This window comes from Homarus americanus, unplaced genomic scaffold, assembly GCF_018991925.1.
Source record: "Homarus americanus isolate GMGI-L3 unplaced genomic scaffold, GMGI_Hamer_2.0 scaffold40995, whole genome shotgun sequence".
Lineage (NCBI taxonomy): Eukaryota > Metazoa > Arthropoda > Malacostraca > Decapoda > Nephropidae > Homarus > Homarus americanus.
In genome coordinates, this window is record NW_024745778.1 from 299,063 (window position 1) to 312,065 (window position 13,003).

The 13,003-nt window shown below is 41.4% G+C and overlaps 1 protein-coding gene across 3 annotated transcripts in view; it reads right to left on the reverse strand.

Annotated features, from left to right (window-relative positions):
* LOC121878795 overlaps positions 1-10,925 on the reverse strand; it is a 76,834-nt gene extending 65,909 nt beyond the window's left edge. The window contains exons 1-2 of one of the 3 annotated variants that reach the window (XM_042385216.1): positions 10,890-10,925; positions 10,682-10,773 (exon numbers count right to left, since the gene is read on the reverse strand). The gene's annotated coding sequence lies outside the window, so the exon portion shown is untranslated. Of the gene's footprint in view, positions 1-10,681 lie in introns of all 3 variants that reach the window. The other 2 variants (XM_042385215.1, XM_042385217.1) reach the window with 2 other exon arrangements.
* Between the last annotated feature and the right edge of the window lie 2,078 nt (positions 10,926-13,003).

Here is a 13,003-nt window from a genome sequence, read left to right on the forward strand (position 1 = left end):
ATTTCAATATGAACTTGTAATGATTTTCTATACGGTGTACCTGTAAAATAACATGTGAATTAAATCGATGTCACCCATGTAAAATTTATCATTATCCTGGAAAACATTAAATGACACCTAATTTTTGGTATACACTAAAAGTTGACAAAAAGTCGTTCGCGATGCGGCAGGGTAAGTATGCATGAAATGGCATGAAATTTTGCACAGGTGTTTGTTACAGCCATACAAACGATGCCTGAAAAGTGCAGCCTGCAACTCAAATAAAAGTGTTTTTTCCCTGCCCCCTAGTGTACAGTATTTAGTGAAGAGTTTAACTTATTTATGGGACTATTGAATCAACAGCAAAATCAATAACCTAGGCTCTACACCTCACAGTTGAAGACAGACAAGAAACTGTATATTAATCCCGTCAGGAGGGAGACGCCGTGAGAGTACTGCAGCTGGGTGGTGGTGTGTGTGTGCGTGTACCAGTAATGACAACCTCGGGGTTTCAGCGAACCACATACTGTATATTTAAGGCATAATACCACAGACAGACACACACACACATAGAGCCTTCAGTTGAGTACAAGTGGAGTGTGACCGTCAGCTGGGCGTCATACAGCGTCTCACAGAGGGACCCTTCTCTCTTACCTGGCTTCAGCTTCTCAAAGGATTCCTAGATATTTTTATCAGCATCTGGGATTAAGAGACCAGATTCAAATTACGTCCGAGTCTCAATTTAATATTAACACAACTAGGGCAGTGACCTTTGTGTCATATCTCTCTTTAGGGGATAAAATAACACGGAAACTCAACAAACTGTCTGGGTTGTCTCGTCTGACCATTAAAATCCTCCAACTGTACAAAGACCTTAGTTGTTGAAAAGCAAATAACTCATTATAACATCAACATTAAAGTGAAAGTGGTTCCTACAGGCTTGAGTGTTTGTTACTGGAATGTACTATGCTGTATTTTATGGAGTTTGTGTTACCTTTACGGCGACTAATCGTACACAAGTGATTAAAACACCCAGGAGGAACAAGTGTCTTCAGTGATTAACTATAGTGGGTGTCAACACTTGTTACTTTATCCCTGTTAAGAGAACCTGTGTGTGTGTGTGTGCAAAACCCATAACATGACCCTCTGAATCACTGAATATTTATTGTAATCTTCAACCGCGCGACCTGGACTGAAAAAGGGTGAACCTAACATATATGGTTGTAAATATGAAAGTATATTAGCGTGCTTGTGAGGGGTTTTGTGAGTCATGGGTGATGTAGGTGTTGGTTAGCGTCACTATGCACGCGACTGTGGGCATCCCGGGGGAACAAGTGTATTACGTATGACCTGCCTGGTTCTGTGGTGACAGTCTCTACCCGCTGCTACGTCAAGCTGTCACCGCTTTCATCTGGTCAACCACAGTACTGGAGCATGACACACACACTGTCTCTTGTACTATTTACCTCATGCGGTCACCTACAATAATACCAAGAGGTTATCACTGGCCGCTAGTATATCTCTCACCTCGTGCTGTGGGTTAATGCTGTTCACTTGACCCCTCGAAGCAGGAAGTATTTGTATCGTGTACTGGTGATGGGGTTCTCATGGCCCCCAGTGACCTGACGACAGCAAACATATTGAACTTGTCTCGTCAATAACTTTTACTGCCACGTAAAATATTAACCCTACAAAAAACAAAACCATATTTTAGATAGTTTTAGATACGAAGAGCATTTGATATCACGTTAATATCATGACGAGGTAACAGGCAGGATGTAATGAGACACACCCACAACATTACCGGTGATTAGTATCCCAGGCGGGGGTGAAGTGAGCTGGCATAAATATAAGCTAGGTTACTTTTTCTACCGACCCCTACCACCACCTGCTTCCTCTCCCCACAGTCACCTCATCCACCACCTGCCCTCTCACCAACCAACCTTTATTATCTCCTGACCTGCTTGTGCTACTCTCAGTCCACACTCTGCCCATCTCCATCACCAACTGGACACACCTGTAACTCTTAATAAGGCAGTCATAACTCAGGGCAGTAAATAACGCAATTACCTTCTTCCTGTGATTGGCTCTATTTTGGTCGGTGTGAGTCAAAGCTTCACTCTGGTGATTCATTTAAAGTTGTTGTTGTTGTTGTTTTTTAGTTGAGGTGACGTAATCTGAGTTTAATTGCCGTTCTCCTTCATAAGGGATTGGGTCAGCACGATGTTAAGCACTGCTGTGCTATGTGAGGAATTATGAGTACAGGTGGTGTATCTCTTGTCCAGTTAGGTCCCACCTGTTTTAACTGCCCTCATCTATACCCCCTCTTTCTTCCTCACCATGCCCCCTACCCCCCTTCACCACCCCCACTGACCCTTACCTACCCCACCCTCCACCCCTGCCCCTTTCTCCACCACCCCCACCTACCTCCCCCCACTGACCCTTACCTACCCCACCCTCCACCCCTTTCTCCACCACCACCACACCTACCTCCCGCCACCCCCCCTATACTCCCCACCACCTTCCCCGCCCTCCTCAGGTAAACCCCCTCCCTACGTCAGGTAAACCAGAGGTATGGGTCAAACGTGTGGCCTCTACAGCAAGGCGTGTCTTTATCGCTGTAATATTACTAACAACAAATAGATGAACTAAATTTATACAGTGTTGTTATCATGAGTCAACATCTTTTGTGTGTTTTCATTGTTCGAGTCACTAAAAATATCACAAAAGGTCAGAGATCGCTCAAACACACACACACACACACACAGACCTTCCTCCCCCTTATAAGTCGTCAAAAAAACATCGACCACGCCTTCAGTAGCAGTCAACACCCCCGTCACCCACGCCTCTTTATACCACCACACAAACCTCCAGCTTAATCTTGGCCCATAATATAACCTTATTTAACAAACCTTACTAACTAATGTTTGTGTGTGTAGGAGCACCGTTGTTTCTTGGGGAGGAGGGAGAGGAGGAGAGGGGTTACGACACACGCACCTACAGAATATACTAAACAAGTTTTATATTACAGGGGATCTTGTTTACTGTCTACGGGTTCCTTGATGACTCTCCCAGATGTAAAGTCCATAGCTCGCGTGTATAAAGTGCCGGGATCACACACACTCACTCACCTAGCTTCCCGCCACGTTCACTCTATGATATTTCACAAGGGACGAATGATTTCAACAACCCTACCGAGACAGCAGGAGTAGTAGTGTTCATTATTAAATTCATTATACCCCTCCTGAAAGATATTTTTTATACCGATATGGCCAGTCTCACATCTTCAGTTACACGGAATAATCGGTAAGTGATCCTTTGTACAGTATATCTTCAGTATTTTTTTTACCCGCTTTCACATGTTCAATAATATTACCAGTTGGTTAAGTTTATCTGAAGGAAGATACCGGTAACTGTAACACTGATATTGGTCATAATAATAAAAATGTAAAGACCTATGGAAGTAATGGCGCACCTACCTTTACTAATAGCGTAAGAGGCCTTTAAAGATAACGAAGCAGTACAGTACACAGCTTACCTGCAAAAAAAAAACAAAGTAAATTGAGTACAGTAATGAAAAACAACAATCACATCAATGCATTAGGAAAAAATAAATAAACTGTAATAAAATGGATGTGGTGAAACTTTCAGTCAGTCACATCAATCAATGTGTACCGTCTTCATAGCTGAGGGTTGGCGACCACAGTCCTCCACTCTAAAAGTTCTCGGACTGTTTTTACCAATCTCTCTGGGGACTTAGTTTTCAATCCCATTCATTCATCCCAGTCTTTGCCTTCCCCTGACCCTCAACTCTACCCATTAATATTCCTGATAGTCTAATCTAGTTACGGGTGTCCACAAAGCATCACAGCTGGGCCCCGTATCGTCTCTCTAAAGGTTCAGAAGATCAACTCGTGACGTTCCTGGACGTGGTCACACTCTCTCTCATTGTGCCTCAAAACGCTGGTCATCATCGGATATCACCACTCAGAGACCTCACGCAGGATTTTCACGAGATAATGTGAGGCTCCTCTCTGGTGTGTGTATCCACTGACCACTCCTCGACACACAATACTGGAGCCCATATACTGTAGTCTGACCTACTATTTGCGTTGTTCTATTTTCATTATAAATTTGGCTGCATCAAAAGATTAAATCTTTATTTGGATCAACGGAGCAATTATACCGTAGTGTTTGATGGCAGAGTGTTACTGTGTTAGTTATTAAAGCAGACGGCACAAACTGACCGCTAGCGACTCCTCTTGTCAGCACTGTTATTCTACCTAACCACATAATATTATACGGAGAATGAGGGAGAACATATACACGATAGCATACCTCATATAAACAACATACTGGTGAGGCCGGAAAGACGTCTGCCTTAATTAGGATAGAGCAGTTATTGCCTCCCCTCCTCAACACCCACACAAAACATGATACTGTACTGTATACTCCAGATAAGATTCAGGACTAACTGCACACTTACTGTCTCTATCCACCACATATCTTTACCTTCACCTAATATTGTGTCCTCGTCATTGTGGGTATCTCACTGTCTCCATCGTCTTACACACGACCATCTGGTGTCTTATACTACAACAGACCTCTATAACTATGACTCCTACTAATATACTGCATTACATTATCATAATAAGTCAGCAGGTTGTGATCTGAGACCCAATAGCCCCTGTACACTAATCTAAGCAGTGATCCCTGTTCATTACTACTACTACTGTATAAAACCAACCACAACAATAATAATGAAGCCGTACAGTAACCACCAGTTGGTAGTAATGTTATGGTGGGTGCGGGGGCAGGAGTCACGCAACACGCCTTCCCTAGCTCAGCGCCGGACGTAACGCTACTGTCTGCCTCATTAAACTGCATCATCCTAGCAGTCTTTCTCCGTGTAGCATCAGACTCGACCCTGACCACACCGAGTATAATATCTTATACTTATTTCTCTCTAAACAGTACCTACCTTAAAGACAGTTATGAGGTACCAGACAAGAAACACTGCCCAGGGGATGCAAGTCAACACCGTCCCCCACACTCGCTACTCAAGGGGTCATCATTATTACCATCACACCACCTGGCTCCAACCCACACACTCTCATATTACCCAATTACCGTAACGCAAAAAAACAACTTTCACATCCCTTTATGTTGTCATGACCATAGGTTCACTGCATTATTATGGCCGAGAATTGTGTCTTTATCAATCTTCATATCCTAACAGAGGCAGGGAGGGGCGCTGTTTTGTCCAGTTGTTATGGAGTTTCCCGCGTGCTATTATAATTCACTTTACCTCGCCAAGTTACTAGGTTACCCATAATTGACGTTATTTAGCCAATTTCTAGGATGCCGAGAATTATATTTCCCCGAAATTCGACAGATATCTTGCTCTCCCTTCTTTAATTTGTACATAAACAACAAGCACACCTTCCATGTTAGTTCACCTGTGCATATTCAGCTTCCCACACCAACAATATTTTTTTTCTTTTAACTGCAACGGTTTCTTCACTGCCAAAACAATACGCTGTTTTTGTTTACAGCCCACGAGCCCGGCCAGGGAGGCAGGAGCCGCTCATACGGTACACGGGGTGAATTAACCAAGTATATTAACATTTTCTCTCACTCGACGATCTTAAACAAGATTCTAAAACAACTACGATGACCAAAAAACACGACAGATAATAATTTATGGAGATGAACAAACACCATGTTACCGACGCCATCAACCAACTCCTTACACACCTTAACCTTCCCCTGACGCGCCTCCTCCTACCGCTGCCTCCTCCTTCACGACGTAGGATTGTCACACTAATGGGTTGGACGGAAGCACACGCGATCAGTACTACCATTGAAAAGATAAAATATGGCTACCTGTATTATAATTTGCCAGATACTCCAATTCATTTATGGTCCTCATGTTGTCACTCCAACCATTTGCCAACAGAGTATAGTGAACATATAGTGAACACAAATACATCCCACTACAAAGCTTTACATCCAGTCCAGCCAAATAATATTCTACAACTTGTGAACGCCTAACAGTTACTTCATGAATTACACACTATTAAAAAACCTGTCAACTATTACCGACTTATTATAAACTTCACCATGAAAATAGTCGTTTAGAAAGAGTGAAAAATAGACTGTTCACCCCGTCCTCCTCTCTCTCTATCTCTCAGCAAAGAAAAGTAAGTGAAAAGCATCATTATTATCAGCTGGTGGTGAGTGGCGTGAGCTGTGAGTGACGTGAACTGTGAGTGGCATGAGCTGTGAGTGGCATGAGCTGCATGTGAGTGACCAAGATACAGTCGTCCTTCCTTCCTTCCCTTTGTCCAACATCCTGCAGCTGGTCCGTCACCTTCTCCTACACTCTCTTTATCAATTCCCTTTAGTCTTATTTTTCTAGCATCGGCCCTTATCTTTTCTCAAATACCTATTAGCACTTCCTCTCCATTCTTGTCAGCTCGTGTTCGTTATACAGACTTAATTATTCGCTACAGCTAACTTAGCGTAACCTAACCAAACCTAACGTAAACCTAACCAAACCTAACGTTAACCTAACCAAACCCAACGTAAACCTAACCAAATCAAAATGCATAAGATGGGTACAACCTCTCAACAGCAGCAACAAAGACGTAACCCTCCGCCAGAGTGATGAGAGCCCAGGAGGAATGTTTGTAGAGGTGACCAAGAGTTGTGTATCAAGTATCCGAGATCGTCACAGTATCTTTATATTTCACAAGATACAACCATAATATACTGCATGTTATAAATATTTCATTACTAAATAAACACTAATATCTACTGACGAGAGACGATCCTTATGTCATCACTCAGGTGGGTGTACAGGGGTGGGGGAGGAGCAGGCCAGTAACACCTGTCCCGTCCCTAGTTACCCACACCTGCCCGGTAATCAAGACACGCGCCGTAATACCAACCCTCACCACACTAACCAACTAGTCACCACGACATCCTAACTTACGACTGTTCTCAAACGTAGTAGCTTGATCAATTTCATAAACTCTATTTTGGAATATTAAAATTTGCAATAAAATGTAACAACTTCAACAAGCAGTGAAAGTAGTATTATGTCACTATTGAGATAATTGTACAGTGACCAGCTCGAATAACTGGTTTATCCATAAACGTGTACAAGAAGCTTTTGGGTACACGTTTATAACCAAGTAACAAAACAAAGAACAATAATCCCGTTATTTACACAATAAAAATCACTATCGGTCTCTGACGTGAACAGAAAACATATGTACCTTGACAGACTCGGAGCTCGATACATCAAGCCTCCCGGAGTGCTATTTAACCCCTTCAGCATAAGGGCATCTCTACGACGAAGGGCGCATTAAAAAAAGTGACCACCACTCCGTCAGGGTTCCAAGGGGCACTGGAGTCTCCTTGACAATGATCTACTCCCGCTCACCTCTTACCAAACCTCTATCACAAGCCAAAGACTAACCTATACCTCATCCTTCAAATAACAAAATATGAAAATTAAAAAAAAAACACCAATGATTAAAATAAACTACTTCAATATTCACCCTTACACATGATGGTAGATCCTGCGTTAAGAGTAGCACCTGGCTGTCATTAGTACATAAGAAAATAAGGAGTCTGCAATAGGCCGGTTGGCCTGTGCATGGCAGCTCCTGTCGAGAGTTACTACCACTCTCTACCGTTCATGAATCTATCCAGCCTCCTTTTGAAACTTTCCAGAGTTCCAGCACTTACTACAAAGTTGCTAAGCTTGTTCCACTCGTCCACCACCCTATTTGTGAACCAGTTCCTTCCTATCTCCCTCCTAAACCTAAACTTATCCAACTTGAATCCGTTGTTCCGAGTCCTATCCTGCTCGGATATTATAAGAACTTTATCTATATCCCCTTTATTGATTCCTTTCACCCACTTGAATACTTCTATCATATCTCCCCGCACTCTTCGTCTTTCTAGGGAATGCAAGTTAGGTTTCTTTAACCTATCCTGATATGGAAGGCTTCTAAATCCCGGAATCATTTTCGTCATTCTTCGCTGTACCAAATCCAGTGAATTGATATCCATTCTATAATAATGGCACCAGAACTGAACCGCATAATCGAGGTGCGGCCTGACTAGCGCAAGATATAGTTGCAATAAGACCTCTGCACTCTTATTACTTACACTTCTAGATATAAAACCCAATACTCTGTTTGCCTTATTTCGAACATTAACGCACTGTTTTCTAGGCCGTAGGTCCGGGCTTACAAGTACCCCTCGGTCTCTTTCACAAGTCGACTTCTCTAGGTTGTTGTTGTAAAGGCTGTATACATTGACAGTATTTGTTCTTCCAATATTAAGTACGCTCCACTTGCTGGTGTTGAATTTCATTTGCCACTTTTCTGACCACTCCTGCAGTTTATTTAAATCCTCCTGTAGTGCATTTGCATCCTGCCCACGGTCTAAATACGCCTCACCACCTCTCCTCCACGTAGATGATGTGTCTACAGCATCACAACACTACACATAATAGGTGTTGGTATTCTCTAAATTACATCGCCGATACTGGTCACACCTGAATGTAAACTTGACTGCGTGGCTTAACTCCATCACAATAATTAACGTTGGTTCTGCGACTCTAAAACCAAATATAGTGATTTTTTTTATAATTGATGTTTTTTACAAGGTCGTTTTAGGGGGAACTGATATATACAGTAACTGGTGACGGTCCAACGAATTACCCAAAAGTACCCAAATGTACCCAAAAGTATATTAAATCAGGGTAAAATCTTAACGAATAAATGTTTTACATCAATAAAACCTGATTAATAATGTTTTCATTGAAATGTAGTCAAAATAATGAAATAATAAACAGCGAAAAACGCTAAATTCCAAAGAGTTACCTATCCAAAATGGAGATATAATTACCGATGTTTCTGTTACTTTGGGGTATTTAACATAGCCGTAGGATTTACTTTTCGTTAGGTTAGGTTAGCGAAGTGCATCACTATGGATCTGAGTTTTTCGCTGTTTATTATTTCACCTTATAATTTATTTTTACAAAATTACACTAAAAATATTATTAAACATGTTTTGTGTATGTATAACAGATATTCGTTAAGATTTTACCCTTATTTGCTATACTTTTGGGTAATTCGTGGCTCCCAACTGGTGATGACGACGTATGTGAACCTTTTCTGAATACTGAAATGGTGTAACGAGGATGGCCGGCACAAGGTCCACCTAGGCGTGAATTTGTTTAAGGTGTAGAAGCTGTCGTCACCACAACAACCACACCCTGAGTTAACGAGCTGCATGGCCCAGTCTCAAGGAATAGTCAGAGAAGACCGGACAATTCGCTAACTGCACTGACTAACCAATACCCCGGGATACGATCCGCAAATCGCTTAACATCCAGGTTCCCAATTACTGCTGGGTAGACAGAGGTAAATAGCGAGGCAAGGATTACACCACAGCTACGACAGACAACACTGAATCGTAAGTTGTCGGTAGTTTGGTGGGGATCAACGTGAGACCTAACCTCGTCGACTACTGGTGAGATAATCCTGGTGTAGAAAAGGCTCTCCCGCGTGTAGTGCTCTCGGGGTTTAATTGGTTGTATCCCACGACCAACACAGCTCCTGGTGAAATTTTCTCGGGTAGGTCTACAGGATTGATCACACACACACACACGCGCGCGCGGACAAAACTAACCCTATCTGATCAACACTAACCTACATTAAACCTAACCCAAGTCTACATAACCTCACTTAACAAAACCTTAGCAAATCCACTCGGCAAAATTTCACCCCGGCTTATAAACAAAACAGCTCTTACACTACTATAGGAAAAAACGGAATTTGATTAAGTTCCCCCCAAAACACGAGATTACCACCCTGTCAAAACTTGGCTTTCGTGGCTATGAAAGTGAGAGTAGGTCCCAAAGGCTAGACGAGGGCTCGTTAGGGTACAGAAGAGTGACTACAGCACATTGAATACACAAAGAGGCACTGTGACTGGCACTACACAGACCCACCTTCACTCCCCTCATACAACTTGTAAGGTACCCATTCACAGCTGGGTCAACTGGGTGTACCGAGGGTGAGAGCAAGAGGCCCTTTGTAAGCGTACTAAGACGACGGCTCCACCTACAGGAAAATAACTATAAAACTTCATTTCTTATCTATATAAATAACAATAATTACAATATGATGAATGAGCCTCCCCTTCCACTCCACCTCGTCTATTTTACCTTTTTTTTTATATCCGTATTGGTTAGGTTAGGTTGGAGTCTCACACCATTAAGTAAACTATTGCAGACTGTATCGCGGTGAGGTTCATAATGGCTACCATAAAAGTTCTTTTCCGTCGCCATCGCCTGAGCTTTTGAACCCTTCCCGTCACTCCCGTACAAATAGCTTCATGCCTCAGTGTACATCTTAAACACACTCAACAGTGTTTAACGTGTGAGCTTCAAGTACTCCAACCAGAACCCTCTCCTTCCTCCCCTCCTTGGCGTGGATATATCCGTTTAATCCACAGAAATTTAATTATTACAACGAGGCCCTAAATTTATCTATAGTTAGGTTGGGACGGGGGAATTGTTGGGTCAGTCTACAATAAATGAATACATTTCCACGGCCGGGTCACGTCACCTCACCTCACGTAATTCTTTCATTAAACTCAAACATAATATATTTACCTGCTGCACTAGTTAACTGCTTGTTACAGTTGTCATGGATTGCCTTTACGATATGTCAAAATTCACTTTGTGTTTATCAAGGTCACTTTCAACTGCTCGAGGATATGCTACGTATTAATATTCAAATTAGCAAAGAAAATTTTACACGAAATTTTTTTCGCTAATTTTTCAGAGGGGAATAATAAAATATAATTTAAGTCACTCTTACACTCCCCTCGCCAACACTGCACCACCAGCCACCACAACGCAAGGTAAACTGACTGCCATGAGCTACCTCGTGAACTTGACAGACGATGTGAAGTTTTCTTACCCTTTGGTTACTAAAGACAGAAAATCTTTCAATATGAGTGAACTTGTGATTCTTGAATAATTATCATCCTTAGCTTCCATTTCAACTTTCAATATAGATACCAAATTGTGACAAGTTTCCTCAATAACGCTGAAAATTTCGTACGTCCGCCAGTCGCGTTGCGGCGGCCACCTGAGATACGCAAATATTGTTTTGTTGATACTAATGAGTGTATCTGAAGACAGATTAATTTGTTAGATGACAGAACATTAATACCTCAATCGATTCATTAAATATAATAAAGAAAAGTACATCTCACATCCACGCGTGTACCAGCCAAGATCGACTGAGATGACTGAAAAAAAACGACACTTTACATTTCACTGAATTTACTGTCAATTACACACACACGTATGTATACGTTCATTAGCACACTCGCACGCAGGTACAGGTATATTACTTGAGTAACTAGAGGTGATGGGGTGTATCTCAGTGTATGTCCCACATTTCCAGTTGTAAATGTAGGAACCAAGGAATATCAGAATAAATCCTTCATTTTCGGATGTTAAATTTGTGCACTCAAACATGTTACGTTACGAGAAATATATGTTTTATGAACCTTTGATAATCTAATATTCTGAAATCTTAGCTTTGAATATTTTTTTGTTTACAGATAAATATTTTTCTTAAACTTAGTCACTCTAAAAACACCTATTAATAAATATGTAGTATCTTATTTGATGAGATTGAAGAATTTTCAGTTTACATCACCTGAAGATTAGCGACCTTAACGCTACCTGGGGGACTAAGTTAGGTTAAGTTAACGTTAAAGTGGTTTGATTAGGTTAGGTTAGGTCTGCGCTAGGGTGGTTTGGTTAGGTTAGGTTAGGTTGGTTAATCTTCAGGTGAAATAAGTGGTGTCGACTCTTCAGGCGGTCCCGTAATTATAATTGATTCCGATTTTGTTTACCGTAATTCATAATCTTAACGTAACTATTTAAGCCTGATAATTAACGTTAGACTATCATAATTCATGCCTTTAATTCTTAACCTCGTCAATGAATTTCTAACTACAAGTGGGAGCCATACAAGCCTCTTAACTACGACATGATGAAGGGAGAGTAACAAGATGCCATTACACTATAATCCTGTTCGACACAATGATGACGCGCCAACCTCACCCAGTGGTACTTGTGAGAGATTATTTCCATTATTATTGTTGCTGGTGCAGTACTGTAGGTACACTCTTAAGTCATGGCAAGGCATTTTGGATCCGTTTGTTTATTTTAAGGAGATTGGATTTTGGGGCGGATTTCACAAGACTCAATTTTCTTTGTTTTGTTTTTAGGTTGGTAATACTGCCGGAGACAAATGTTTATAATAGCCTCGTGTATACTTACAGCAATCACTAAAGCAAAAAGTGTCAGAATATCAATTCGCATGTTTACGTTGTTGTGTAACTTGCGCGCCCCCCCCCCCCCCCTACAAGCACACGACAGTCCTTGACATATACCACCTCATCTCCTTCCTACAAGCAACAAGCCAAGTCCCACTCGGGAACAATGGAAGCTGTGTTTGTTGAGCTGCGGAGTGTAGCAAAAAAGTGTAATTGTTAAGCTAGAAATATTGTTGATAAGTGTAGCAAATATCCTGCTCTGCGGTACCTTTTCTGTAGTACCTATAGACCCGTTTCTTAGTCTTTTTTTGTTATATTCATGTTCCATTTTCCTTTTTGTAAACTTCCGCCACTTTAATACGCATAAAGTGAACATTAAAAGCTGAAAATTATTTTATTATCAATATGATCATAGAGGGTAAAATATCGGTACATTTCGGTTTTAAAATATGTGCTACTACGTCAGTATTGAGACAATATACAGTATATCTACCGTAGTGGATCAATTTATATAGATAAATGTACACAAGTGCAAATTCTACGACCCATTTTATGAATCTTAAAGTGACGAAACATAATGGAAGAGGAAAGAAACAGCGTTCCAGATTTGCAGTGGATATCAGATTTACCTCCGACT